This window comes from Desmodus rotundus, chromosome X (genome assembly GCF_022682495.2).
Source record: "Desmodus rotundus isolate HL8 chromosome X, HLdesRot8A.1, whole genome shotgun sequence".
In the NCBI taxonomy this organism is placed as follows: Eukaryota; Metazoa; Chordata; class Mammalia; order Chiroptera; family Phyllostomidae; genus Desmodus; species Desmodus rotundus.
The window spans coordinates 65107587-65135340 of NC_071400.1; the positions used below are offsets into that span (position 1 = coordinate 65107587).

The following is a 27754-nucleotide window of genomic DNA, read 5'->3' on the forward strand; positions in this document are numbered from 1 at the left end:
AATACTAGAAAGACAAATTACTCATTAAAAACAGAATAAGAATTTGAGTAAATATTTTCCCAAAGAACATATACAAATGGACAATAAGCACATGAATAGATACTCAACATTATTAGTCATTAGGGAAATGAAAATCAAAACCATAATGAGGTAACATTTTTCACTCACTAGTGTTAGTGAGGATGTAAAGAAATTGGAACTCTGTCATACATTGCTATTGGGAATGTAAAATGGTGCAGTTCTTTGGAAAATAGTTTGGCAGTTCCACACAATGTTAAATATAGAATTACTATATAACTCAGCAATTCTACACCTAGATACCTATTTACCCAAATGAAAACATATGTCTATACCAAAACTTGTACATGAATGCTCATAAATCCTTATTTACATTAGTCCCAAAACAGATATCCTAAATGTCCATCAAATGATGAATGGATAAATAAAACATGGTATATTCATATAATGGAATATTTTTCAGCAATGAAAAAAATAGAGCACTTTTACATGCCATCATATGAACAAGCCTCTAACACATTATGGTCAATGAAAGAAGCGAGACGCATAAGGCTACATGTTTATGATTATTTATATGAAATGTTTAAAAAATCTGTAGAGACAAAGTGATTGGTGGTTGTCTGGGACTGGTTATGGGAATAGGGATTGAGTACATATGACACAAGTTTGGGGGTTTTTTTTGGATAATTGACATCTCCTAAAATTAGACTGGGGTGATAGTTGCACAACTCTGTAAATATGTTAACATTCCTTAAACCATACATTTTATTTTATTTTATTTTATTTTTTAAATATCTTTATTGATTATGCTATTATAGTTGTCCCATTCCCCCCCCCACTCCACTCCATCCTGCCCACCCCCTCCCTCCCACATTCCCCCACTATAGTTCATGTCCATGGGTCATACTTATAAGTTCTTTGGCTTCTACATTTCCTACACTATTCTTACCCTCCCCCTGTCTATTTTCCACCTATCGTTTGTGCTATTTGTTCTCTGTACCTTTCCCCCATCTCTCCCCCTCCCACTCCCCTATTGATAACCCTCCATGTGATCTCCATTTCTGTGGTTCTGTTCCTGTTCTAGTTGTTTGCTTAGTTTGCTTTTGTTTTTGCTTTAGGTGTGGTTGTTAATAACTGTGAGTTTGCTGTCATTTTTACTGTTCCTATTTTTGATCTTCTTTTTCTTAGGTAACTCCCTTTAACATTTCCTATAATAAGGGCTTGGTGATGATGAACTCCTTTAACTTGACCTTATCTGAGAAGCACTTGATCTTCCCTTCCATTCTAAATGATAGCTTTGCTGGATACAGTAATCTTGGATGCAGGTCCTTGCCTTTCATGACTTGGAATACTTCTTGCCAGTCCCTTCTTGCCTGTAAGGTCTCTTTGGAGAAATCAGCTGACAGTCTTATGGGAACTCCTTTGTAGGTAACTGTGTCCTTCTCTTTTGCTGCTTCTAAGATTCTCTCCTTCTGTTTCATCTTAGGTAATGTAATTATGATGTTCCTTGGTGTGTTCCTCCTTGGGTCCAGCTTCTTTGGGACTCTCTGAGCTTCCTGGACTTCCTGGAAGTCTACTTCCTTTGACAGATTGGGGAAGTTCTCCTTCATTATTTGTTCAAATAAGTTCAATTTCTTGCTCCTCCTCTTCTCCTTCTGGCACCCCTATGATTTGGATGTTGGAATGTTTAAAGTTGTCCTGGAAGTTCCTAAGCCTCTCCTAATTTTTTTTTTTTTTTTAATTCTTGTTTCTTCATTCTGTTCTGGTTGAATGTTTATTTCTTCCTTCTGGTCCAAACCATTGATTTGAGTCCCAGTTGCCTTCCCATCACTGTTGGTTCCCTGTACATTTTCCTTTATTTCACTTTTCATAGCCTTCATTTTTTCCTCTATTTTGTGACCATACTCAACCAATTCTGTGAGCATCCTGACTACCAATGTTTTGAACTGTGCATCTGATAGGTCGGCTATCTCTTCCTCACTTAGTTGTATTTTTTTCCGGAGCTTTGATGTGTTCTTTCATTTGGGGCCTTTTTTTTTTTTTTTTGTCTCAGTGGGCCTGTTACATAGTAAGGGGCAGAGCCTTTGATGTTCAGCAGGGAGGGGCAACCCACGTCGCTGTGTTATGTGGCTGCATTGTGGCGCTGTATGTGAGGGTGGGGTCTGAGAGGTAACAATGCTGATTGCTCAGCCCTCTGCCAGCTTTCAGTCACTTCTTCTGCTACCCACAAGCAAAATGGGCCTAGTGCTGATTCCTGAATGGGTGGTTTTGTGTACGTTCTAGGACCCTGTGGGTTTCTCCAATGAACTCTCCTGTGAGGCTGGGGGTTTTCCCACCACCTCAGCCCTCACAGGTTTTTTCAGTCAAAGGATTTGAGGCTTTATTTCCCTGCACTGGAACCCTGGGTTGTGCCATCTGTCTCGCTCCACAGTTGTTCCTCCCAATTTATCTGCACTCACATGTGTGACCACCTGTTGTGCCAGCCACCACCTTGCCTGCCCTGGTCCTCTGGCCACTGCCTTGCCACAAGTCCTCTCTGCCCGGTTGCCCGTCTCTGCCCCTCCTACCAGCCTGGGTGAATGTTTCTTCTTTAACTCGTTGGTTGTCGGACTTCCATACAGATTGATTTTCTGTCAGTTCTGGTTGTTTTTTGTTTTTAAATTTGTTGTCCTCCTTTTGGTTGTGCGAGGAGGCACAGGTGTGTATGTATGCTTCCATCTTGGCCAGAAGTCTACACTAGTCACTTTTAAGTGATCAATAGTCATATGTTGCTACTGGGTAGCAACTGTACTCACAGCTCAGTGCTAGGCCTTGTTGTCAGGGATACTGAAGTGTATTAGATACCTTTCTGTGAAGTGATGAGGAAAGGCACATCAACTGGAATGAGCCTGATAATAATTTGTTTAGCAGAAAGCTGTTCCTTTAATTATTACCTACATGGCCTAAAAATCACAAGGTTAAATCCCTATATAACATTAATAGTCCTTCAAGCTCCTTTACTTCAAGTCTCCTCCACTGCTTTTGGAAGAGTAGTTCTGTTAAAGCAGGATAACATTTTGATTCTTCAAACATTCTCCAAGGCAGGGGAGGTCACAGACCTCTTCGGAGTGCCCATGAACTGAGGCAGGAAGCGATTTAAGGTGGGGACCTTCAGGGTCATTAAAGAAGAGGTCCCTGCCATTCAAAACCTTCAAGTGATCCAGGGGAAAGAACAACAAAGTACATATTACTAACTTGGGATTCTCTCACTTTTCTCCATCCCCTATCTTACCTCATTGCTCAATCTCTTCTTCCAGGGCATTCCCATCTCTCAGGGAACCCCTGTCTCTCCTCTTTGCTCTGGGTGTTGTATAACTGCACGTGTTAGGGTATGCAATCATGTGTGTGACTGTGTGGAAGTATATGGCTGTGTGTGGGACTATGTGAGTGCTACCATGGTTCAGTATGCAAGGGATGAATGGGTGAGTTTACAGATCCAAAAGTACACCTAGGAATAATCAAATGGAAAGATTCTTTCTAGTTGGTGTCCACTCAGACGGAGATACAAATTAATGAAGACTGAATTTAGGCCCAGAGGTCACTTGACAATTTCCAGAGAGAGATTTTCCCTGTAGTTGCAGGGGCTGTCTGGATCAAATGATTCAAAACTGGAATTGAGTTTCCTACCATTGGAAGAAAAAATTTTAGTCTGTTTTCTCACATAAAGGGCTGTCAGGGTTGTTTTAGGTTTTAAGTACTCTTTCTTGATTGGAGACATAGAGGTGGGTTTTTCAAAGAGTGCCCTTGGAATAGGCAGGTTTCCTTTTTAATCATATGAGGCAGTTAGGAAATGAGCAATGGGAGAGTTGTAGTTAGGAGACGGGACCCTTCTCAGCAGCTCCTAAGCCACATCAGGCATTCCCTCAGATTGGGTGTAAAGGCAATCTGGCTAAAGGGGTTAATCATCAGAAAACTAAGACAGGTGGCCATCTTGTTGCTGTGAAAACAGACACAATCACCGATTGTCTATTGCCTGCTTCCCCAGGGAGATGTGGCTCTAAGCCAGTGTGTCAAAAGAGAAGAAAAAGGGCGCATTCCTTAGGATTAAGGTGTGAATGAGACTTATCCTGTCTGTTCTATCAGAATAGGAAGTACTTATGGACCACATTTCCCAGAGGGCTTAGTCTGCTGTTGACAAACCATGTACAGCCAGGAGTGACTAAACCTGGAGAGAGATGAGAACAAGGCATCTTCACAATATTGGACACAAAAAACATGGAATAAAATGTTTATCCTCTATGTTTAGTCAGGATTACTGTACAGGTGATCAGATCATCCTGTGTTATCTTACCAGATGTAAGAATAGTAAAGAGGAAAGTAATGTTCCTTTACAGAAATGGGCCAAGCATTTCACATATACTTAAGGCTATCCTATGGGGAAGACGGCACCTTCCCTACTTTCTGGACTAAGACCCATAGGACTTATGTGACTTATAGCTAGTGAGGGGTTATTGGAACTTGGATATGCCTTATTCCAAAGCCTATTTCATACACTGCTACCTTAAATCTTACTGCTTAGCTGTGGATATATGACTTCTATTCTCAAGAAACAATCAGAGAAAAGGAAGTACTATGTTAATTGTAATTAAACACTAATAATGTAGAGACAGCATGTATTTGACATGATCAGGAAGAGCTCTAAGATCAGGCAAGACTTTGTATTTCTCTGATAGTGTTGATCAGTGTCATGTTGGGTAGCAGGAAAAGTAGATAAGGAGCTGTCAACAATATAGCCCAAAGTTGCTAAAGAAAATTACTATGGTCACCTTCCAGTTCTCCACAAACTATGCAGAAACAAACCTGGACAAAAATCTAACAATGAACCCAAGCTCTTCTTGACATTCAGAATATCATTAGCTCCTCACCTAACATTATTTTGCCATACTGATAGAGAGACCCCTTTTGCCAAGTCTAGGTTTGAATTCTGCTAGGTGAAGAAGTACTAGTCTCCTATTGTTCCCTTAGAAGTTATAGCTGAAGATTCAATGCCTGATAGTTATAGAACATAAAAGTTTCATTATTCTTTTGTTCTATTGTCACATAACCCTAGGAACAACAATTTCACAGTTGATCAAAGTTGTGGTACCACATGCATTGATCTATATTCTGAACAATGTTTAGCATAGACTTCATGATTTCAATTAGAGTTACAGGATTCTATTATTGCCTCATAAGTTTTAACAAAACCAACTGTCTTGTTATAAATGAATAAAGATAGGTTAAATTAACAGTGCTTGTAAAAATACATTCTTCTATGTGTATGTCTTTATGAAACCTTGGGTAAAGGTAATGAAGTCAAGTCTTAAAATTTTCTTATTTTTATGTAGCAAGACAGACTCTTGCTGTTGAATATACAGTGTCATATTAAATAATGTCTTAATGCTTAATGGCCATCCTTTTCTAGTAACTCATTTCAGAACAATCTTAACCAAGCTGTGGTTAGAGAGCTTTTATTAAATGTCCAGCACTGTATTACTACTGTTTATCATTTTCCAACCTGATTATTTGCTTGAGGATGATGAAGGATGATAATGAACATTATACATAAGGGTTCTTCCCTTATGGTTCATGAAATCAACTGATTGCAGTGAAAAATAACAGATTTGGCTGCTTCAAAAGAAGTTTAGCAGTAGAAAAAAAGACTGCTTTGAACCATACAAATGCACAAGTTCACCCCTTTAGGAAGGGTCTGCAATAACAGCAATAAGGATTCCTGAATGAAGCCCTTCGAACACTTCCCTCTGGAAAAGCATGGGCCTTAAATATCTAATGTTGGCCAGGTGGACTGGCACATGTGGCACTCTTTTCTGGTCTCTCAGTCTCATTGCTGGCAAATCTGGGCATAGATTCTAGCAAACACCTCCATAATAATCATTTCATTCCTAGAAGTGCTGCCTGGAGGAGGCCAAAATAATAAGATGGCTTATTACCAGCTTGAAGTCCCCATGAAACATTTCTTTTGTCCACTACCAGTCTACTCTGGCTTTGATAACCCTCACAAGATAGATGGTGGAGGTCTTGTAACAACCAGATTTCTAATGGTAAGGACACATCCAAGTCTGGGGTCAGCAGTAGAAGCTAGTTCAGGGTATCAGTGATTTCTAAGCTTGCTGAAAGTCTCTTTTAGAGAGAACCTTCCCATAGCAAGAATGCCAAGAAGTTGACTCACCACTTCCTCACACATCCTATGCTCTAAGCAATTCATATCTGACAAACTATCTTCTTCAAATATACCAAGATCGTTCCCACCTCTTTGTCTTTGCATATGTTGTACCCTTCGCTAGAATGTTCCTATCTTCTTTTTACACCATGAACTCTCAACCATTCTTCAACGTCTAGCTCACATGACATATTCCCTGTATATCATTCTCTAATTCCAACCCTACCCCTACTGCGGTCCCATAACTTTTTGTATAGATCTCTATTCTAGTATGGCTCATAATAGGGAGTATATTATCCATGAAGATATCTCTCTTTTAAACTGTGACCATTTGAAAGATGGGAATTATACCTTATTATCTCTTACTTCCATTAACCAAAACAGAGACTGGCATACAGCAGGCTGAACCAGGTAAATGCTGACTGAGTAATTATTCAGATGTGGCTGGGGTTGCATATTTCTGGATTTCATCATCATTAGGCTTTATTTGCTATTATACCCTGTGTGTGCATTTCAGAGACCTCTTGTTTAGTGAAATGATTACACTTTTCAATCTTTTTTTTTTGTTTTTTTGAGCAAAATATACGTGTGTAGCCTTCAAGTGAGTTGGTTCAATGCCCAGATTCCAGTGGAACACCACTGGCTCCCTCTTGTGAGGCAGTCTCAGAATTTCTCCTATAATTAATTTCTTAGCACATCTGTAGACAAGTTCTTAGTAGACTTATTGCAATGATCTGAATGCTTTGGCTTCTAAGTGTTGTGAACCAACCAGTTCCTTCTCGGGAAACATTAAGACCTTTGCTTGATATGGGTAAGTAAAGGTGTCATTCTGGGAATCTTGACCAGCTCAAAATCTAAGCATCCTAAAATCAAAAGGGTTCCTGAGGGCCATCTTTATACCTAATTTCACAAAGCAACTCATACCAGTTTTGAGTTGCTCTCTTTTCTAGAGGGTTCTCTGCCTTTTAGAAGATTACTTCCTTTAAGGAACTAAAATATGCCTCCAACTGAACCAAGGCCTAGTCTTTGGAGCCATATAAAATAGTCTGTACCTTTTTAATAATTTACTGCCCTTTAGATAGTTACAATGTTGGATTCTTCATGACATATATTCTATATTCATTTTTTTCAGAATTTATGAGTACCTTCATAGTGCCAGGCACACTGGCCTAATCTCCAGGTCCCTCAACTGTTTCCTATTATGTCAGGTTTATAGTCCTCTGAACCAACTTCTAGATAATTGCCATCTTGTCACTGGATCCAAAGTTTGTAACTAGTTATATATTATCCTTGTTAAATGCTTCCCATTGTTCCAGACAATCCAGATCTTTCAGTTTCCATCATATGTAGAACCTACTATGTCCTGGGTGAGACTGTTCTTTTAGTTCATCAGTATAAGCTGTCAGTTATGGGACTTTGGAATACTATTTCTGATGAAACATCATGGTGGTGTTGAATTGACGGGTACCAGATCTGTGTCTCTTTGAGACTAAAATAGTGCTAATAATCCTTCCTTCATAGGGTCATTGTCAGGATTCATAAGATACTATATGTAAAGCATTAAGCACTGTGCCCAAGCACTTAGTGGGTGCACAATAGAAGTTAATGTCTCTCTCTCAGCTTCCTGCCAGCCTTGCCCTGCCCACCACTGCCCTCTACTGAGGAGAGTCAGTAACTGCTCTGTTCTGTTTAGTCTCTTTTTAGAGCTTTAGAGAAGGTGACTCTTGCATGAGATATAACACAAACTGGCAAACTTGCCTCAATTATGTAAAGTAGTTCTTGTAAAATATTGTAGTAGGTGTCATTGCCCTTTTCTGACACAGCACAACTAAATTAAAGTTCTGTATTGCATGGATAGCTATTGGTATGAACTTACTATTTTTTTTAAGTATTACAAAATCCCAAGGTGATAATTATGAATGCTTTGAATATAATCCAAGTTTATATTGTTCACTGTCATGTAAATACTCAAAATCACAGCCTGAATCTGAATTCATTCACAGATTTTCTGGATAAAATGATTTCTGTGTTCTTTCTGGAGAAGAACATATATATCAATTAGTTCTCTTAATTCCTGTGAAAAGATGATGTAGGTTTGAATAAAAGCAATAAAAATACAGGGAACCAAGTGGCACTTAGTTGCATACTGATGAAAGGCCATATTGTTGCAATTTTCCTCCACGAGAGTATTTTGGGAGTGCTGAGGGTAATTCTTAAGCTTGGCAATCAGACATTATAGTAGAGTGAACAGAGGGTAGTTGTGGTGTCAGACATGAGTTTGAATTCCACCTCTGCTATCCAATAGCTGTATGATCTAGGACAAGTCCTTTGACCTCACCTTACCTCAGCTTTGTCTTGTGTAAAATAAAAAAACAATTACACCAACATTGTGGGTTTATTGTGACTATTATAAATAAGGTTAACAATTCTGTACCACTTAGCATGGAGCTTGGTACATGGTAGGCAAGTGACAACTCATTGTTCTTAGGATCATTTACAGTTAATAGCAGTTAAGCCACTTAAAGCTACAGTATCATTTTCCTATTTGGGAGTGAAAGGAACAATATCATGTACCTGATTTGGGGATTCAGTTCCTGGGTTCATGTAGAAACTGAGCCACCCTGAGTCCTTCAGATTTTGCTATAAGTTTATAACTATTCACCTGAAGGGGATAGGAATACACTAGGTGCTTAATAGCCCTTGGCGGCATGTGGGCAAAGACAGTGAGAAGAAGCCTGGAGAGTAAGGTACCACTTATGATCTGGCCCACAATTCTTTAAATGAAAGGACTTGGATTTACCAATACAAACAGAAGTCAAATATCGCTGCCCGTTTTGGATGTCTATAAACATTATGTTCATGAATCTGGTGAGCTAGTCACCAAGGGCCTCTTTTCAGCAGAAAAGGGTTACTAGAATCATGGCTTTCCGTTGAGGAATCCTGATCTAGAGACAAAACAAAACAAAACAAAACAATCCCTAAAATGTTCTGCTCACAAGAAAAGAACAATTTGGCTGAAGTGAGTTTCTTAGTAAAGGATAAACTTTACCACTAACCAGCTTTGTAAATTAAAAACAGACACAAAAACTAATCTATAGTCACAGAAAGATAATCAATGGTTGCCTGAGGAAGGGGGCATGGAAGCATAGGTGGCAGTACAAAAGGCTGAAGGAAAATCTGAGGATTAATATATGTCAATTGTACCTTAATAAAGCTGTTATTTAAAACAAATCCAGTAAACATAACACCTGGCACCTAGTAGGCATTTGCTAAATACGTAGTTAATTAAGATAAATAATTGTGACAGAGCAACTTCTAGAATGGCTGTGAGGAGTTCAGCAGACTTCTCACCAGAAATAATCATTATAATGATAAAACTTACAAAAATACCATTTAAGGTATCTGAAAAATAGTTTAAAGGTATGCAACATTTATTTAAGAAAATTTATGAAATCTTGGCAATGATTGGCATCTGAGACATTTGAGCTAAGGCTTTCCCCTACTCCTCCTTCTAGGTTTGTATTTCAGAATATTTATTTCAGGTGGGCACAACCAATAAAACAGGAGCTGTCTTCTTCACTAGCTCCTGGTTGAAGGGCTATAGTTTTACTCTGTCATGGATAGGTTGCAAGTAACTTATTCTGCCCTTTAGTTTTGTGATGTGGAAAATTCATTCTGGGTGAGCACGGCCAAGAAGACTGCCCTGCCCATCTCCCACTCCTAAGATTGAGTCTATATCCTAGACAAGTTTGGCAAACTGTGAGTGGCAGTTGGAGAAGACCAGGGACTCCCATTTCTTCCCTCCCAATTCCAGTGCCCAGGCCCAGGCATTGTATTTGTCAGTTCTGAGGGCAGAGATGTCACCCCAGAAGACACAGGCTGCTGTATCACCCTCTCCCTACCTAGGTCCAGCATAGAAGCACAACCTATAGAGGCTGACTTTCTTTGAAACAGAGCATGAAAGGAACTCATGCTTAAAGGTGTTGCTGAAAACCATAAGATCATAGTAGTGAAAAGTATAAAAACAATTATGTATTAGTAGAAGATGGAAAAGAGCAGACCAGCCAGATATATTTGCAGAAAGACCTAGGAAAATAAACCACCAAAAAGGCCCTACTAAGATCAAACTTCTCCCTAGTGGTCTGGAAAACTGTACACATGCACTGGGTTAAACCTGTGTAGGAGCAACTGGAAAAATTATCTGTGAACTTCTAAACTCTGTTTGAACTCAGGATAGAATCAAAAAGTTCCTGAATTGTGAAGGTATTCCACAAACCATACAAAGATACATTGGCAAAGGGTAGACACTTTATTGAATCCGAGTGCTTAAGAAAAACCTCTATTTGATCACAGGGTAAACAGTAACTATGCTGAACTAGGGGTAACTCCTATAAAGCCAAGTATAAAAACAAAACAACAGGGAAAATGTGCATGATGTCAGAGACTGCACACTGCAGAGAGAATAGACTTCAGAGAGAATCAGTCCAGGCAAGTCACTAAACAAATAGAGAAAAGCAAACAAAATAGAAACAGCAACAAAACCCAAGGGAGGTGGGTAAACAAAAAACAGAGTTATTACAACATATTATTTAAAAGATCTATTTTGCAATAAAATTATGAGCCTTGTTACATTTACATTTAGCATCCCCCAAAATGAAATACTTAAGTACAAATCAAACAAAATATGTACAAAATTAGAATGAGGTAAACTACAAAATTAGAATGAATGAAATCAAAGAACTAAATAAATGGTTAGGTGTTCCATGTTCATAGATAGAAGGACTCAATATTGTCAAGACATCAATTCTTCCCGACTTGATCTATGGATTCAATACAATTCCTATCAAAATCTCAGCAAGTTACTTTGTGGATATTGATGAACAAATTCTGAAGTTTGTGTGGAGAAGCAAAAGTCCCAGAGTAGCCAACACAATTTTCAAGGCAAAGAATAAAGTTGGAGGACTGACACGACATGGCTTTAATACTGACTATACAGCTACAGTAGTTAGCCCTGACTGGTGTGGCTCAGTGGGTTGGGCATTGTCCTGCAATCTGAAAGGTTGCTGGTTCAATTCCTTGTCAGGGCACATGCCTGGGTTGCAGGCCAGGTCCCCGGTTGGGGGTATGTGAGAGGCAACCAGTCAATGTTTCCCTCCCTCTCTTTCTCTCTCCTTTCCCCTCTCTCTAAAAATAGTCTTTTTCTTTTTAAAGCTACAGTATTTAAGACAATGTGGTATGGGTAAAAGAAGAGACAAATAGATCAATGGAATAGAGTGATGAGCCCAGAAATAAACCCACATAAATATACTCAACTGATATTTTGACAGAGGAGCAAAGGCAACACAATGAAGCAAAGATAATCTTTGCAACAAGTGATGTTGAAACAACTGGACATCCATATGCAAAAAAAAAAAAAAAAAAAAGAATCAAGACATTAACCATAACCCTTCATAAAAATTAACTAAACCTACATCATAAAACTAAATGTAAAATGTAAAACTATAAAACTCTTGGAAGACACATAGGAGAAAACCTAGATGACTTTGGGTAAGGCAATGAAGTTTTAGATATAACACTAAATTATTTATTTAGATATAACACCAATTATTTATTTCATGGATCATGATAAATAATTGATAAGCTGGACTTCCTTAAAATAAAAAAAATTCTGCTCTGTAAAATACATTGTCAAAGGAATTAGAAGACAATCCACCAGACTAGGTGAAAATATTTGCAAAGATACAGCTGGTGAAGGAATTTATCCTAAATATACAAAGAACTCTTAAAATTCAACAATAAGAAAAACAAGTCAATTTAGTAGTGATTCAAATATCTTTTTTTAGTTTTCTTTTTAAATTACATTTATTGGGGTAACATTGGTCAATAACATTTTTATGCTTCAGATGTACAATTCTATAACACATCATCTGTTATGTTGCATTGTGTGCTCACCACCCAAGTCTAGAGTCCCTCTGTCACCATATATTTGACCTCCTTTACCGTCTTCATTCTTCCTCTAATCTTCTTCCCCTATGGTAATCACCATACTGTTGTCTGTGTCTGTTACTTTGTTTGTTCATTTGTTGCTTTCTGTTTTATATCCCACATAAGAGTGAAATCATATGGTTCATGTCCTTAGCATGATACTCTCACGATCCATCCATGTTGTTGCACATGGCAATATTTCATCCTTTTTATGGCTGATTAGTACTCCATTGTATATACATATCACATCTTTATCCAAGCATCCATTGAAGGACACTTACATTGTTTCCATGTCTTGGCTACCATGAATAATGCTGCAATTAACATAGTGGTACATATATTTTTATGAATAAGTGTTTTAAAACTTTGGGCCAAGGATCCTAACAGACATCTCACCAGAGAAGATATACAGATCTTAAATAAGCATATGAAAATTTGTTCCATATCATATGTCCTCAGGGAAATGCAAATTAACACAACACTGTGACTCCACTTACATATTAGAATGGCCAAAATTCAGAACATTGACAACATCAAATGCTAACAAGCATGTGGATCTATAAGAACTCTCATTCAATACTGGTAGGAATAAACAGTGGTACAGCCACTTAGCAAAAAATGTTGGCAGTTTCTTACAAAACTAAACATACTGTTAACCAAATGATTCAGCAATTGCACTCCTTGATATTTACCTAAAGGACTTGAAAACTTATGTTCACGCAAAAACACTCACATGTATGTTTATAGTAGCTTTTTTCATAATTGCCAAAAACCTGGAAGTAACCAAGATTCCCTTCAGTAGGTAAGTTGATAAATAAAGTGTGGTACATCTAGATAATGGAATATTATTCATCACTAAAAAGAAAGGAATAATCAATCCATGAAAAGACATGAAGGTAACTTTAATGCGTGTTAGTAAGTGAAAGTAGACAATCTGAAGAGGCTACATAGGGTTTAATTCCAACTATAATGACATTCTTGAGAAGGTAAAACTATAGATTAGTAAAAAGATCAGTGGTTGCCAGTGTGCAAGTTTGGGATGAATAGGCAGAGCACAGAGAATTTTTAAGGCAATAAGACCACCCTTTATGATAATATAATGATAGATACATGTCATACACATTTGTCTAATTCATAGAATGTACAATACCAAAAATGAACACTAAGATATACTATGGGCTTGGGGGATTATGATGTATTTATGTAGGTTCATCAGTTGTAACAAATGTACCAGTCTGGTGAGGGATGTAAGTTATGGGGAGGCTGTACATATGTGGATATTGCAAGACAAGGGGTATATGGGAAATATCTGTACTTTCCTCTAAATTTTGCTGTGATCCCAAAACTTCTCTAGAAACAGAAATCTTTTTAAAAACAATGGCATAAAACAGTATTTATAAAATTGATAATAATAGCACAAGCAGAGGAACAGGAAAGAAGCCAAAACTGAACAAAGAAATGACACTAGAGAGTAACTCTATATACAGAAAGAAATGAAAATGTTGGAAATGATAAATGAGAACATTAATACAAAATCATTAAATATTTTTTTCTATTTTGTTTTAGCCTCTTTAAAAGATACTAGCTTAGAGAGCAATCATAATACTGTATTATTAGCTTTGCAAAATATAAAAATATATATTTTGACATTTAAACAAACAGGAATTCCAGGCTGTTTAACATTCATAAATCAATATAACATACTATATAACACACTATATATTAACACACTATATTTCTACTATATTAGTAGAGAAGAGGGCAAAAAACATATGATCATCTCAATAGGTGAAGTAAAAGCATATGAGTACTTAAAAATCTGGGAAAAGCTCATGATAAAAAACCCTCAACGAACTATGCGAATAAGATAATTTCTTCAACATGATGAAGAGCATTTATTAAAAACCCACAGCTAACATCATAATAGTGAAAGTCTGTTTCTTTCCCTCATAATATCAAACAAGCAAAGGATGTCCACTATTGCCACTTTTATTTAGCATTGCACTGGAAGTTCTAGCCAAAGTAATCAGGCAAGAACATGAATAAGAAGCATCCAGATTGGAAAAGAAGAGGCAAAACTGTCTGTATTGGTGGATAACATGGTCTTGTATATAGAAAATTCTAAGGAATCCTCTAAAAAAAATTATAAGTAGTAAATGAGTTAAGCAAGGTGACAAAATGCAAGATAAATGAACAAAAATCAATTGTATTTCTATATACTAGTAATGAACACTCCAAAAATAAAATGAAGAAAACATTTGTACTTATAATAGCATCAAAAAGAATAAAAAACTTATGAACAACAAAAGAAGTATAAAATTTATACATTGAAAACCATAAAATATTAGCCAAAAAATTTAAAAAGACCTAAACAGAAAGATATCCCAATTTTATGGATCAGAAGGGTCAATACTGGCAGTCTTGCAAACATGGCACTGTGAGCAGCACTGAGTGTGCCAGCCAGGCCCTGCAGCTTGCCCACTGTGTGGGCGCCCACTACACCCTGACTGCCAGCTGCCCTGGGGTCTGAGGGTGAGGGCCTTCTGGATGCTGCACATCAGCTCCAATCTGCTCTCTGTGGGTAAGTTCACAGAAAAACATGAATGGATAACAGCAGAAAATGGTATTGGAACAGTGGGAATCAATCAATTTTGTACAGGAAGCTTTGGGAGATGTTCCTGAAATCTTCCTGAAACTGGGACAGAATTGAACAAATGAGGAGAGTTTGGTGCTTTGGAAAGTGTGAAAGCTGCTAGCAAACTCTTTTCTCCTCTAACAGGAAAAGTAACCAAAATTAATGACACACTTGCAGAAAATCCAGGACTTGTCAACAAATCTTGTTATGAAGATGGTTGGCTGATGAAGATGACACTGAGCAGTCCTTCTGAACTAGATGAACTAATGAATGAAGAAGCATATGAGAAATACATAAACTCTACTGAGGAGCGAAAACAGTCCCCACCAATAAAGTACTATGAAACAAACAAACAAAAAAAGAAACGTCAATGTCGTCAAAAATAGCAACAATTCACAGTTTGGTTCATAGATCCAATGCAAACTATGTCAAAATCCCAGATTAATTTTTTAAAATAAATTGAATAGTTGATGTCAAAATTCATGTAAAAATTAAAAGGACACAAATTATTGAAAACAATTTTAATAAAGAAAAGGAAAGTTAGAGGACTTACTGATTTTAAACCTTACTACAAAATTACTACAATCAAAGCATTGTGGTACTTACATAAGGACAGATATTTAGATCACTGAAATGGATTTGAAACCCACAAATAAACTCTTACTTTATGGTGAATTGATTTTTTGACCAACTAAATTGATGCAGAAAGAGAATTGACAAAATTCAACAAAATTTCATGATAAAAATCCCTGAATAAACTAAGAATAAAAAGGATCTTCCTCAACCTGATAAAGGGCATTTGTGAAACCCCACAAATAACATTACACCTAATTGAGAAAGACTGAAAGGTTTCCCTTATTCAAGAACAAGACAAAGATTTTTAAAAAATTTTTATTGTTATTCAATTACAGTTGTATGCCTTTTCTCCCCTTCCCTCCCCCCCACCCCAGCTGAACCCACCTCCCTCCCCCACCCCCACCATCCCCCCCGATTTTGTCCATGTGTCCTTTATAATAGTTCCTGCAATCCCCTCTTCCCACTGTCCCCACCCCACTCCCCCCTGGTCACTGCTAGACTGTTCCCCCTCTCAATGTCTCTGGTTGTATTTTGTTTGCTTTTTTTCTTTTGTTGATTATGTTCCAGTTAAAGGTGAGATCATATGGTATTTGTCCCTCACCACCTGGCTTATTTCACTTAGCATAATGCTCTCCAGTTTCATCCATGCTGTTGCAAAGGGTATAAGCTCCTTCTTTCTCTCTGATGCGTAGAATTCCATTGTGTAAATATACCATAGTTTTTGGATCCACTCATTTGCTGATGGGCACTTAGGTTGCTTCTAGTAATTGGCTATTGTAAATTGTGCTGCTATGAGCATTGGGGTGCACAGGCTCTTTTGGATTGGTGTTTCAGGGTTCTTAGGGTATAATCCCAGCAGCGGAATTGCTGGATCAAAGGGCAGTTCCATTTTTAGTTTTCTGAGGAAATTCCATAGTGTTTTCCACAGTGGCCTCACCAGTCTGCATTCCCACCAACAGTGTACTAGGGTTCCCTTTTCTCCTCATCCTCTCCAACATTTGTTTGTGGATTTGTTTCTGTTGGCCACTCTGACTGGTGTGAGATGGTACCTCATTGTGGTTTTAATTTGCATCTCTCTGATGGCTAGTGATGCTGAGCATCTTTTCATATGTCTCTGGGCCCTCTGTATGTATTCCTTGGAGAAGTGTCTGTTCAGGTCCTTTGCCCATTTTTAATTGGGTTGTTTGTCTTCCTTGAGTGCAGTCATGTGAGTTCCCTATATATTTTGGAGATCAGGCCCTTGTCTGAGGTATCATTAGCAAATATGTTTTCCCATACTGTTGTTTCTCTTTGTAATTTGGTGCTGTTTTCTTTAGCCATGCAGAAGCTTTTTATTTTGTTTATTCTTTCCTTTATGTCCCTTGCTTTAGGGGATGTGTCTGTGAGGATGTTGCTGCGTGGAATGTCTGAGATTTTCCTGCCAATGTTTTCCTCAAGGACTTTTATGGTGTTACGACTTATATTTAAGTCTTTTATCCATCTTGAGTTTATTTTTGTGTATGGCGTAAGTTGGTGATCGAGTTTCATTTTTTTGCACGTAGCTGTCCAGATCTCCCAACACCATCTGTTGAAGAGGCTGTTTTTGCTCCATTTTATGCTCCTGCCTCCTTTGTCAAATATTAATTGACCATATAGACTTGAGTTTATTTCTGGGCTCTCTGTTCTGTTCCATTGGTCTATGTGCCTGTTTTTATGCCAGTACCAGGCTGTTTTGATTACATTGGCCTTGTAATACAGTTTGATATTAGGTATTGTGATCCCTCCTGCTTTGTTCTTCTTCCTCAAAATTGCTGCAGCTATTCGGGGTCTTTTATGGTTCCATATAAATTTCTGAAATGTTCGTTCTATATCTGTGAAATAAGGACAAAGATTTTTATTCTCATCACTTCTATTCAACATTTTTCTAGAAGTTCTAGCCAGAACAATTAGGCAAGAAAAAGAAATAAAGGTCATTCATCACAGATGACATGATTTTATACATAGAAAGTTTGAAGGAATAAAAAATATCTATTAGAGATGGTAAACAAAATCAGCAAATTTGCAGGATAAAATATCAATATTTTAAAAATCAATTGTATTTCTACAGACAAACAATGAAGAGTCCACAAGTGAATTAAGACAATCCATTTCCAATACCATCAAAAAGATGCAGATTCCTCGAGTTCCGGCCAAGATGGAGGTGTAGGTAGAAATGCTCCCTTTCCTCACACAACCGAAAGAAGGATAACAACCAATTTATAAACAGTGAACAATCAGAAGTGCCAGAAAATCAAACTTCATTGAACCAGAAGTGCCAGAAGTGCCAGAAAATCAAACCAACAACCAAGGAGTTAAAGAAACTTTCACCCAGACTGCTAGGAGGGGTGGAGATGGAAGATGGGCAGCCGAGCGGGGGGACGATAGGCAAGGCAGAAGACCTCGCAGGCAAGGTGGGGCTGGCTGAACAGGAAACTAAAGACTCAAAGCTACGAGTTCTGGCCAAGATGGAGGCATAGGTAGGTACACTGTGCCTCCTTGCACAACCAAAAGAAGGACAACAACAAATTTAAAAACAAAAAATAACCAGAGATGACAGAAAATCAAACTGTATGGAAGTCCAACAACCAAGGAGTTAAAGAAATATTCATCTAGACTGGTAGGAGAGGTGGAGATGGGTGGCCAGGCAGAGAGGACTCACAGCAAGTCGGCAGCTGGAGGACCTGAGTGGGCAAGGCCATGGCTGGTGGACTGGGTGGTCTGACATTTGCTTATGGATAAACCAGGAGGAAAAACTGGAGAGCAAGACAGACCATGCAACCCAGGGTTCCATTCCAGCACAGGGAAATGAAGCCTCAAAACCTTTGACTGTGAAAACATGTGAGGGTTGTGGTGGTGGGAGAAACTCCCAGCCTCACAGGAGAGTTCACTGGAGAGACCCACAGGGTCCTAGAATATACACAAACACACCCACCCGGGAATCAACACCAGAAGGGCCCAATTTGCTTGTGTGTAGTGTAGGAAGTGACTGAAAGCCCGCCGAGAGCTGAGCAATCAGCATTGTTCCCTCTCAGACCCCTCCCCCACATATAGCACCACAAAGCATTGACATGCATTGCCCCACCCTGACAAATACCTAAGTCTCTGCCCCTTACTATGTAAGGTGTGCTGAGACCAAAAAAAAGGGGGGGGGGGCAAATGAAAGAACAGATCAAAGCTCCAGAAAAAATAGAACTAAATGATGAAGAGATAGCCAGTTTATCAGAGACAGAGTTCAAAACATTGGTAATCAGGATGCTCACAGAAATGGTTGAGTATGGTTGCAAAATAGAGGAAGAAGTGAAGGCTATGAAAAATGAAATAAAGGAAAATGTACAGGGAACCAACAGTAAAGGGAAGGAAACTGGGACTCAAATCAATGGTTTAGAGCAGAATGAAGAAATAAACATTCAACCAGAACAGAATGAAGAAACAAGAATTCCCCCCCCCCCCAAAAAAAAGAGAGGCTTAGGAACCCCCGGGACAACTTTAAATGTTCCAACATCCCAATCATAGGGGTGCCAGAAGGAGAAGAGGAAGCCCAAGAAATTGAGAACTTATTTGAACAATTAATGAAGGAGAACTTCCCCAGTCTGGCAAAGGAAATAGACTTCCAGGAAGTCCAGGAAGCTCAGACAGTCCCAAAGAAGTGAGACCCAAGGAAGCACACACCAAGGCACATCATTATTTCATTACCCAAGATTAAAGAGAAGGAGAGAATCTTAAAACCAGCAAGAGGAAAGGAGAGAATTACCTACAAAGGAGTGCCCATAAGGCTACCAGCTGGTTTCTCAAAAGAAACTGTGCAGGCAAGAAAGGGCTGGAAAGAAGTATTCAAAGTCATGAAAGGCAAGGACCTACATCCAAGATGACTCTATCCAGCAAAGCTATCATTCAGAATGGAAGTGCAGATAAAGTGCTTCCCTGATAAGATCAAGTTAAAGGAGTTCATCATCACCAAGCCCTTATTATATGAAATATTAAAGGGACTTTTCTAAGAAATAGAAGATCAAAACTATGAACAGTAAAATGACAACAAACTCACAACTATCAACAAGTGAACCTAAAAAAAACAAAAACAAATTAAGCAAACAAGTAGAACAGGAACAGAACCAGAGAAATGGAGATTACATGTAGGGTTTTCAATGAGGAGGTGGAAGGGAAGAATGGGGGAAAAGGTACAGGGAATAAGAAGCATACTTGGTAGGCATAAAATAGATGGGAAGAGGTTAAGCATGGTATAGGAAACAGAGAACTCAAAGAACTTATATGTACAACCCATGGACATGAACATGGACATGAGGGGGGGATGCTGGAAGGTGGGGGTGGTGCATGGCGGAAGGGGTGATAAAGGGGAGAAAGAAATTGGGAGAACTGTAATAGCATAATCAATAAAATATACTTTAAAAAAGAATACTTAGGAATAAATTTAACCAAGGAGGTGCAATACTTGTACACTGAAAAGTATGCAGAATTGTCGGAAAAATTTAAGGAAGTGCTGAATAAATTGAAAGACATTCCATGTTCATGAACTGGAAGACTTAATACTTTTAAGATGGTAATACTTTCTAAGGTGAGCTAAAGATTCAGTGCAATCCTGGTGAAAATCCCAATGGGCTATTTTTTTTTTACAGGAATAGACAAGCTGAATATTTATTTCATTTATTCATATTCCTTTAATGTTAATTCTAAAACTGATATTAAATTGCATGTACCTTGTTTAGCCAAAATGATATTGAAAACAAAGTCCGAGAACTTCTATCTCTTAAGTTCAAATTTGGTATTAAACGTACAATAATCAAAACAATGTGGTACTGGCATAAGGAAATATATTTATATAAATGGAATAGAATTGAGAGTCCAGAAGTAAACTCACATATCTGTGGTCAGTTACCATATGATGGAGCAATTCTGTTCTTACATATCTACCCAAAAAAAATGAAAGCATTTGTCCACACAAAATAAACAAAATGTGATACAGTCATACAAGGCATACCGTTCAGCAATAAAGAGAACTGAAGTATGGTACCGATCCCACAACATGGATGAACATTGAAAACAGTATGCTAGGTAAAAGAAACCAGATACAAAAGACCATATGTATATTTTATGATTCCATTTATAAGAAAGGCAAATCTATAGTGACAGAAAGTGATTAGTAGGTGCCTAGGGTGGGGCATGGGAACATAGACTGAGCCCAAAGTTACTTCTTGGGGAGAATGGATATGTTCTAAAATTAGATATGGTTTTGGTTGCACAGCCATAATTGTACTAAAAACCACTGCATTGTACCTAAAATGGATGAATTTTATGGTATGATTATTTTATAGAATGTAAATTATATCTCAATAAAGCTATTAATTTAACAATAGCCAGAGGAGAGTGGGGAGGGGATAGTGGGGAGAGGGGTCTATAGGAGCTTCTATAAAGGACACAAGGACAAAATCAAGGGGGAGGGTAGAGGTGGGGGAGGGAGGTGGGACTGGCTAGGGTGGGGTGGAGGGATGGGGAGAGAATGCAGACAATTGTAACTGAATAAAAATAAATTAATTAATTAAATAAAAAAATGATACATTTTGTTTCCCTAAATGCTATGCATTGTCAGAGACTTCAGTTGTACTTTGCCGTGTTTATCTATATCTATATATCTCAAGGGAAATGATAGAAAGGGAGCAAGATAAAAAATAAAATAAAACCTATTCTCCTAGTTTCTTTTCTGAAATTGAGATTTCTGGACTAAAATTGTCCATGAGTATGATTCTACTGTTCTCAGACTGGGATAGACACACACAACATGACCAGGTTCGTTATCTGGGCTCTATTTCAGAATTGTACAGATACATAAAGAGGGAAGCCTGGGAGGTTTTTGTAAGACCCTCTTGTTCTTTGGGAGAGTAGGCTTCCCAGGAGTGCATTGATGGCTCCTTTACTTGTGAAATGCTTTGATTCATTTTAGTGTCCCTTTTGTGTCCTTAGTTCATGGTTAGAAGCCACACCTCAGGGTCGTGCTCGTGCTTTGGCAGCTGCTGATGACTAGAGCAAAATCAATTTACTGACTGCAGAGGAGCCAAGGGCTGGAGCTGGGCTGTGTGTTAGGGGTTACTTCCCTTAGGTACACTTTTGCCTGACTTTTCTAACTTGCCCTAGCTGAAATCCCCACCTCCACCCACCAACAGTCGCATTCTTTGGACTTCTCTGGACGTTGCTGTGGGTCCCCCACACTGGATTTCCCTCCCTCCTCTGCATTGCTTCAAACTTTCATTTTCTCTTCCCCTCTGCTATTACTTACCTCAAGGACAGAGGAAATGGTTGCCACAGTGCTCTTTCTAAAGCAGAGATCTGATCTCTGCTCCTCTCTCTTCTAGTCTTTCTTATTTCTTTCAGGAGAAAGCCCACATTCCTTAACGTGATATGTAGACTGACCTCAACTTCTCTAGCCTCGTGTTCCATCACCTGTCCTCACCCTCAGGTAACCCCACAACACTATTTACAATTTTCCTGAACATGCTGTTTCCTTTTCTGTATTAGCCCCTTTACATTTGCCATTCCTTTAATCATGAATGAATACTGTTTTTCTCTTTTTCTCCACAGAGTATATCCCACTCATCATTTAAGACCAAGTGCCTCTGTGAAACCTTAGGCTCTCTGGCTTAGGGAGGTTTTCAGCTTTCTTACTGTTTCCAGAGCTCACTGAATATAACTCAGGAAGGCAGAGAGTTGTAAAGGAGAGAACCCAGATTATGGAGTCAGCCAGACTGTGTGATAATGGGTAAATGACTTAATCTCTCTCTCTCTGAGCTTCAGTTTTCTCAAATGTGAAATGAGCATATAAATCCCAACGGGGCAATGTAGTTGATGCTGATAAGTTGCAAGTACAGCACCTGGCACGTGTTGGATACTTGGGCAATATTACATGTTGTAAAAGAAATAGAAAAAATGATCCCTTCACCCTCAGTGGGGACTCTGAGGAGTCTTTTCTCACCAAGAACCTAGTGGTTGGTGTTCTCTGGGACTTGCTTCACCTAGTTGTCTTCTTGAGGTTCATCTGCCTTTGACCACCTTCACATCTAAGGGGTGCTGTGCAAGTGTTCTGCCTTCTTGGGAACAGCCATCAGCTGCCTTCCCATTCATGCCCCTTAGAAATCTGTATGGGAAAGTATGAGAGAGGAGGGATGAAATTTTAGCACTTCATTGTTATCTTCCTCATGTCTTAGTCTTGCCCCCAAACCCAAAAGACATTGTTTAGCAATCACTCCCACACTGGCCTTGCTCTTTCCTGTAACTTTCTCCCTAGTCTTTTTTCTGTAATTGGGATTTCAGAAATTAAATTGTCCATGAATAGAAATATACTGTTCTCAGATTGGCATGGACATACACACAAGCTGGTTTCTCATCTGGACTCTATTTCAGAAATGTACACAAGATAGCAAAAATATACCACTTGGAACTAGAGCAATATTTATCCTTTAAAAATTAGGGGGGGGGTAGAAGATTCCTTCCTTCAGTTCCTACTGGAATGTAAAATAAATATGTGCTGATGCTACACTTTGACAACATTGATTTAGTTACCCTCAGGGCCATTGGATGAGTGATGCATGGATACACACACACACATGCACACACACACATAGTGCTTTGTTGTGAACTGAATTTCAGGCGTTCTGATTCCAGAGTAAGGCTTTATTGGATCAAGCCATCCATTAACAACACTTTACTAAGTGCTCCCTTGTGTGTCAAGCCTTGTGTTAGGCAGGGAGAAGAAATGAAGCCAGGCAACCAGAAGTCACAGATGGAGTAATCAGAACACAACAGGAGTGAATAAAGAAATCATTAATGCAATAATACAGACTTTTAAAGGATAAGAGGTTAAGGTTACTAAACTATAGAGTCCCAGGGCAAATTTCCAGGACAGGATGGTGAGACCTGAGCAGTGCCATGTTGGATAACAGGATTGAAAACTCTGAGTCATCTGCAGTGTTCTCTCAGAGATGTCCATTAGAATATATTGAATGGATATTAGTTTACAGGAGGTGGGAACAAGAATGACCTAGAATTACCTATGTCTGAAAGAGGCCATATGAAAGGTTGAGAAGAATATGAGATCAAGAGGCCAAAGGTATCTTAGTCCTAGTGTCACCACTGACTAATTGTAAGTCACATTGGGCAAGTCCCTTCTCTAAGAACCTCAGTTTCCAAGTCTATGCATTGCAACTAAATACTATCAGTCTTACCCACCTCTTAGGACCATTGCTAAAAAAACAAATGACATAATTGGGCTTGGAAAGGTAAAGAGGACTATCCATAACATAGGTTACTATTATGAAGGCAAATGTTTATATTGTAGCCACTCTCGTGCAGCTGGGGATAGGATGACCTCAGTATTTGAATGAATTTTTCTTGGCAGGCCTCTTACCTGCCATAATTACAGCCTGCTAGCCACTATGTGAGTGTTCATACTTAAGTAGGATCTGTCACACATGTATATGTGTGTGCGTGTGTGTAAGTTTGCATTGGACTAGGATATTAGAACTATGACAAAAAAAAAAAAACCCACTGGAGGACTCTTAGGAACAAAAGTGATGTAGAGATAGGGATTTGTGCAAGAATCTTCGGATCTGCTTACAGAAATACATGCTCTGTCGCCCCTGCAGTAAGCCCAATTATCTATCATCCTTGGTGTATTGCAAAGCCTTTCTATTTGTCTCCTTCACTTCATGCTGCCCCAATCCATTCCATTCTCCATGGATGCTAAAGTGCTCTTTCCAACTCACATGGAATTCCTGAGCTCCTGGATACCCACAAGGTAACATTCATACTCATTCACATGACATAGAAGTGGGGCACTGATATGGCTACACCTCCTGTTCAAATTGTGGAATATTTTGATACTCAGAGATGCTCCTCTGAATTGCCTCAAGACCCCTCATGCTGCCCTGTTTCCCACTCCTGGACCTATTTTTTAACTTCCTAGGGACCCAGAAACTAAAGGGATACTGCCCAGCACAGCAGGGAGCCTGGAGGACACTGTTCCATGTGTTGACCTGCATCCTTCTGCTTGGTCAGTGCTCCTGTGGTCTGGCTTTTAAATATTTTGAGGATTGCCTCCACAGTCACAATTCATCTAATTCCAGCTCATCTTTATGGCCTCATCTGTCATAAGTTTTCCCCACAGATCTCAACAACCCTGAAATCCTCGTATTCCATGTCTCAATTTGTACACTGGTCTCCTTCACTCTACTAGAAACTTGAGGGCAGAGACAGTGTTTCCCTCATTAATGTAGTCCCAAAGTCCAGCTCAGGACACAGCATGTAGTAGACACTCAATACATGTTTGTTTCTTAGCATAGAACATTCTGGTAGATGGGACCATTGTATTTGTAATCCTGTAAATTACCCCAGAATCCAGACCTGAAGCTGATGCAAAGCACTTTTCTGGTCTTAATAATACCTCATGAATGTTATTCACATTTCCAGTATCCTTGAAAGGCAGGGAAAGAGCAAATACTATTTCCATTCTATTACTGGGGAAATGGAAATATTTCAAGAGTGCACCTTAATCACAATAAATGCTTAATAGAACTGAGACATAAAGTCATGCCTCTGGTACCTTTCCTTACCCACAGTACTGTAAAGCCATTTGGGAATTGGGGGTAAAACCTGTTGTCCTAATGTGAGTAATTGTATACTACTGCCTTCTGGTTTTCAGTCTCTCTAAGGGGGCCTAAGGACTATCTGTTGAAAGTGATGTAAATGTTCTTGCCCCTTCTCCTCCAACACTGCCAGGAGAGACACCATCTTTTGGGATTGAGATGGAGAATACATTGCACTTCTCTTGATTTGATTGCCAGCTTCTGCTTCATTAACATGGTTTCATAACTGGTTGCCCCTTGAGCAACAAACTAACTTTTGCTTCAGCAACCTCTCTGACAGCTTTTCTCTGAGATTTATCTTCTCTACCCCCACCATAGCCATCTAAGTTGTGATTACTGTAGAGAAGGCCAGACTGGGAAAATGACTGAACTCCATTTTTTAAAAAATACTTATTTATTTTTTTTTAGAGAGAGGGGAAGGGAGGGAGAATGAAAGGGAGGGAAACATTGATGTGCGAGAGAAACATCAATTTGCTGCCCTCCACATGCACCTGGACCAGGGATTGAACCTGAAACCCAGGCATGTGCCCTGACCAGGCATTGAACCCATGACCTTCTGGATTGCAAGATGACACCCAATCAACTGAGCCACACTGGTCAGAACCTCAGCCCCATTTTGAAAGAACTTAGTCCTCATTGGGAAGCAAGTCTCATACATCAGGTATGACTTAGGCTGCAAGTAACTGAAACTCCTACTCTAACTGGAAGTTATCTCACATAACAGGAAGTCCAGGGAAGTTCAAGATTGGTTGATTCTGCTGCTCATAATGACTATCAGCATGTTCTAGGGTAAATTTTTACCTTGTTCTTGTCTAGCAGGAGAGAAAAGAATCTAGTAACTCTAGGAAACCATGTTGGTGTCAAACATTCTCAGTTCCATCTTTATAGACAGTAGAGAAACATGGGCACTGGAGAACAACAAGGTAGATTCTGAGTACCACTGAGTTCATATTAGCTATGTGGTCTTGCACTGGTCAATTACAGCCCTGAGCCAGTTCCCTTATGTTTCACATGGTAATCATAATATCTGACTTGCTTCCTAGTAGGTTTATGGTGGAGGTCATGTGGCAATGTGAAAACATTTGGTAAACCATATAAAGTGTCATATACCTTTGAGGTCTTTTAAAATTACTATAATCAAACAAGATGTACATAGAACATATACTGTATATAAGACTCTGATAGATTACAAGGTTAAAATAAAAGTTAATAACCTCAAGTTTTTTGCAAATGGTTTAATAAACATCTACTAAGCCAACCATAGGTGCTAGGGACACAGATATGAAAAAGACTTAGTTTCTGCCCTCAGGGAGTTCCCAGTAGAGGAAAGGAGACAGGCACATGAACAGACAACATCAATACAATTTGATAAGTGTGTGGAACAGTAGAGGGGTGTGCAGAGCATCCTGGAAGTATTCAGGATTAACTAACCAATTGAGGCTACATAGGGAATGGAGTGGAATAGTGTCTGGAGCTTATAAAGCAATAAAAAAAGATGAAAATAACCATATAACATGCACAGCAAAGCCCCCAAATGCCCTTCTTACTTTGTACTGTAAGAGCAAACTAAAGAGTAGAGTCTGTAGAAAACAATGAGTAAAAAATGGGGTGATGCATTCTTTCCTCCTTCCTCTCTATATATTGTAGTTAATACACACATGCTCCCTAGATCTCCTAATCCACATCTACAGCCTGAAATATAAGCATCTCCATGCATAACAGGGTCTCAAATTGTCATTGAACACTGACCCTCACTGGCAGAACAGTATCCTCCGAAGTCACTTCATTACCTTCTATAGCATATCCTCTGGGAATTGCAGAAGATTTGGCCCCTAATAACCTGTTGGGACATGTGTATCAACTTTTTCAGAAAAAGATTATCTGTAGAGTCTCACATATCCTATGATTAAAAATCATGATCCCTTATCCTGTGTTACTATCTTAACATAAACTAAAATTTATGTGCATTTTTAAAACAACAAAATATTCTTTAAAGAAACAGCAATTTTGTGGGGTTTTTTTAAACTGATGTTCTCACCCTGGCGGGTATGACTCAGTTGGATGGGTGTTGTTCCACAAAGCAAAAGGTCACCGGTTCAATTTCCCATCAGGGTACATGCCTGAGTTATGAGTTTGGTCCCAGGTCGGGGACATATAAGAGGCAACTGATCGATGTTTTTCTCTCACATCAATGTTTCTCTCCTTCTCTCTCCCTCCCCTCCCCTCTCTCTAAAAATAAATGAATACAATCTTTTTTAAAAATAAAAGAGTTTTAATTGACTTTATCAGTTCCCTGAATTGTGTAAGCCCTGCTGGTGGTGCTGCGAGGACAGGGTATGTATAGTCTGTACAATTTAATCCCTCAGGGTTACCTGTCAAGTCCCAGTGACAAAGCCTTGCTTGTCACTACTCTCTTATGTAAAGGTCTTTTCTGCCCAAGGCTCTCTGCCTCCTAAAATGCCTTAATTAGAGCCCAATTGGAGCTGACCTCTAGAAAGTCTGCTGTGCTTTTGGTGCATGATCTCCTTTCCTATGGAGAGCTCCACTCTTCAGCAGGCTCATAACACCCTCCTGGACAGCTTCTTGGGCCCAAATTTCTTATCTTTATCAGGGTATGTGCTGTATTATCTCCTAAGGTACCTACCCACCTGCCTGTTCTCAAGTTGCTTCCTCACG

General features: G+C 38.9%; 1 protein-coding gene and 1 pseudogene across 1 annotated transcript in view; both read left to right on the forward strand.

Moving 5' to 3' along the window:
* The window catches only part of SHROOM4 (shroom family member 4), a 229667-nt gene that overhangs the window by 62165 nt on the left and 139748 nt on the right, over positions 1-27754 (forward strand). The window lies entirely within an intron of this gene.
* LOC139440550 (glycine cleavage system H protein, mitochondrial-like) lies at positions 14632-15223 on the forward strand (annotated as a pseudogene).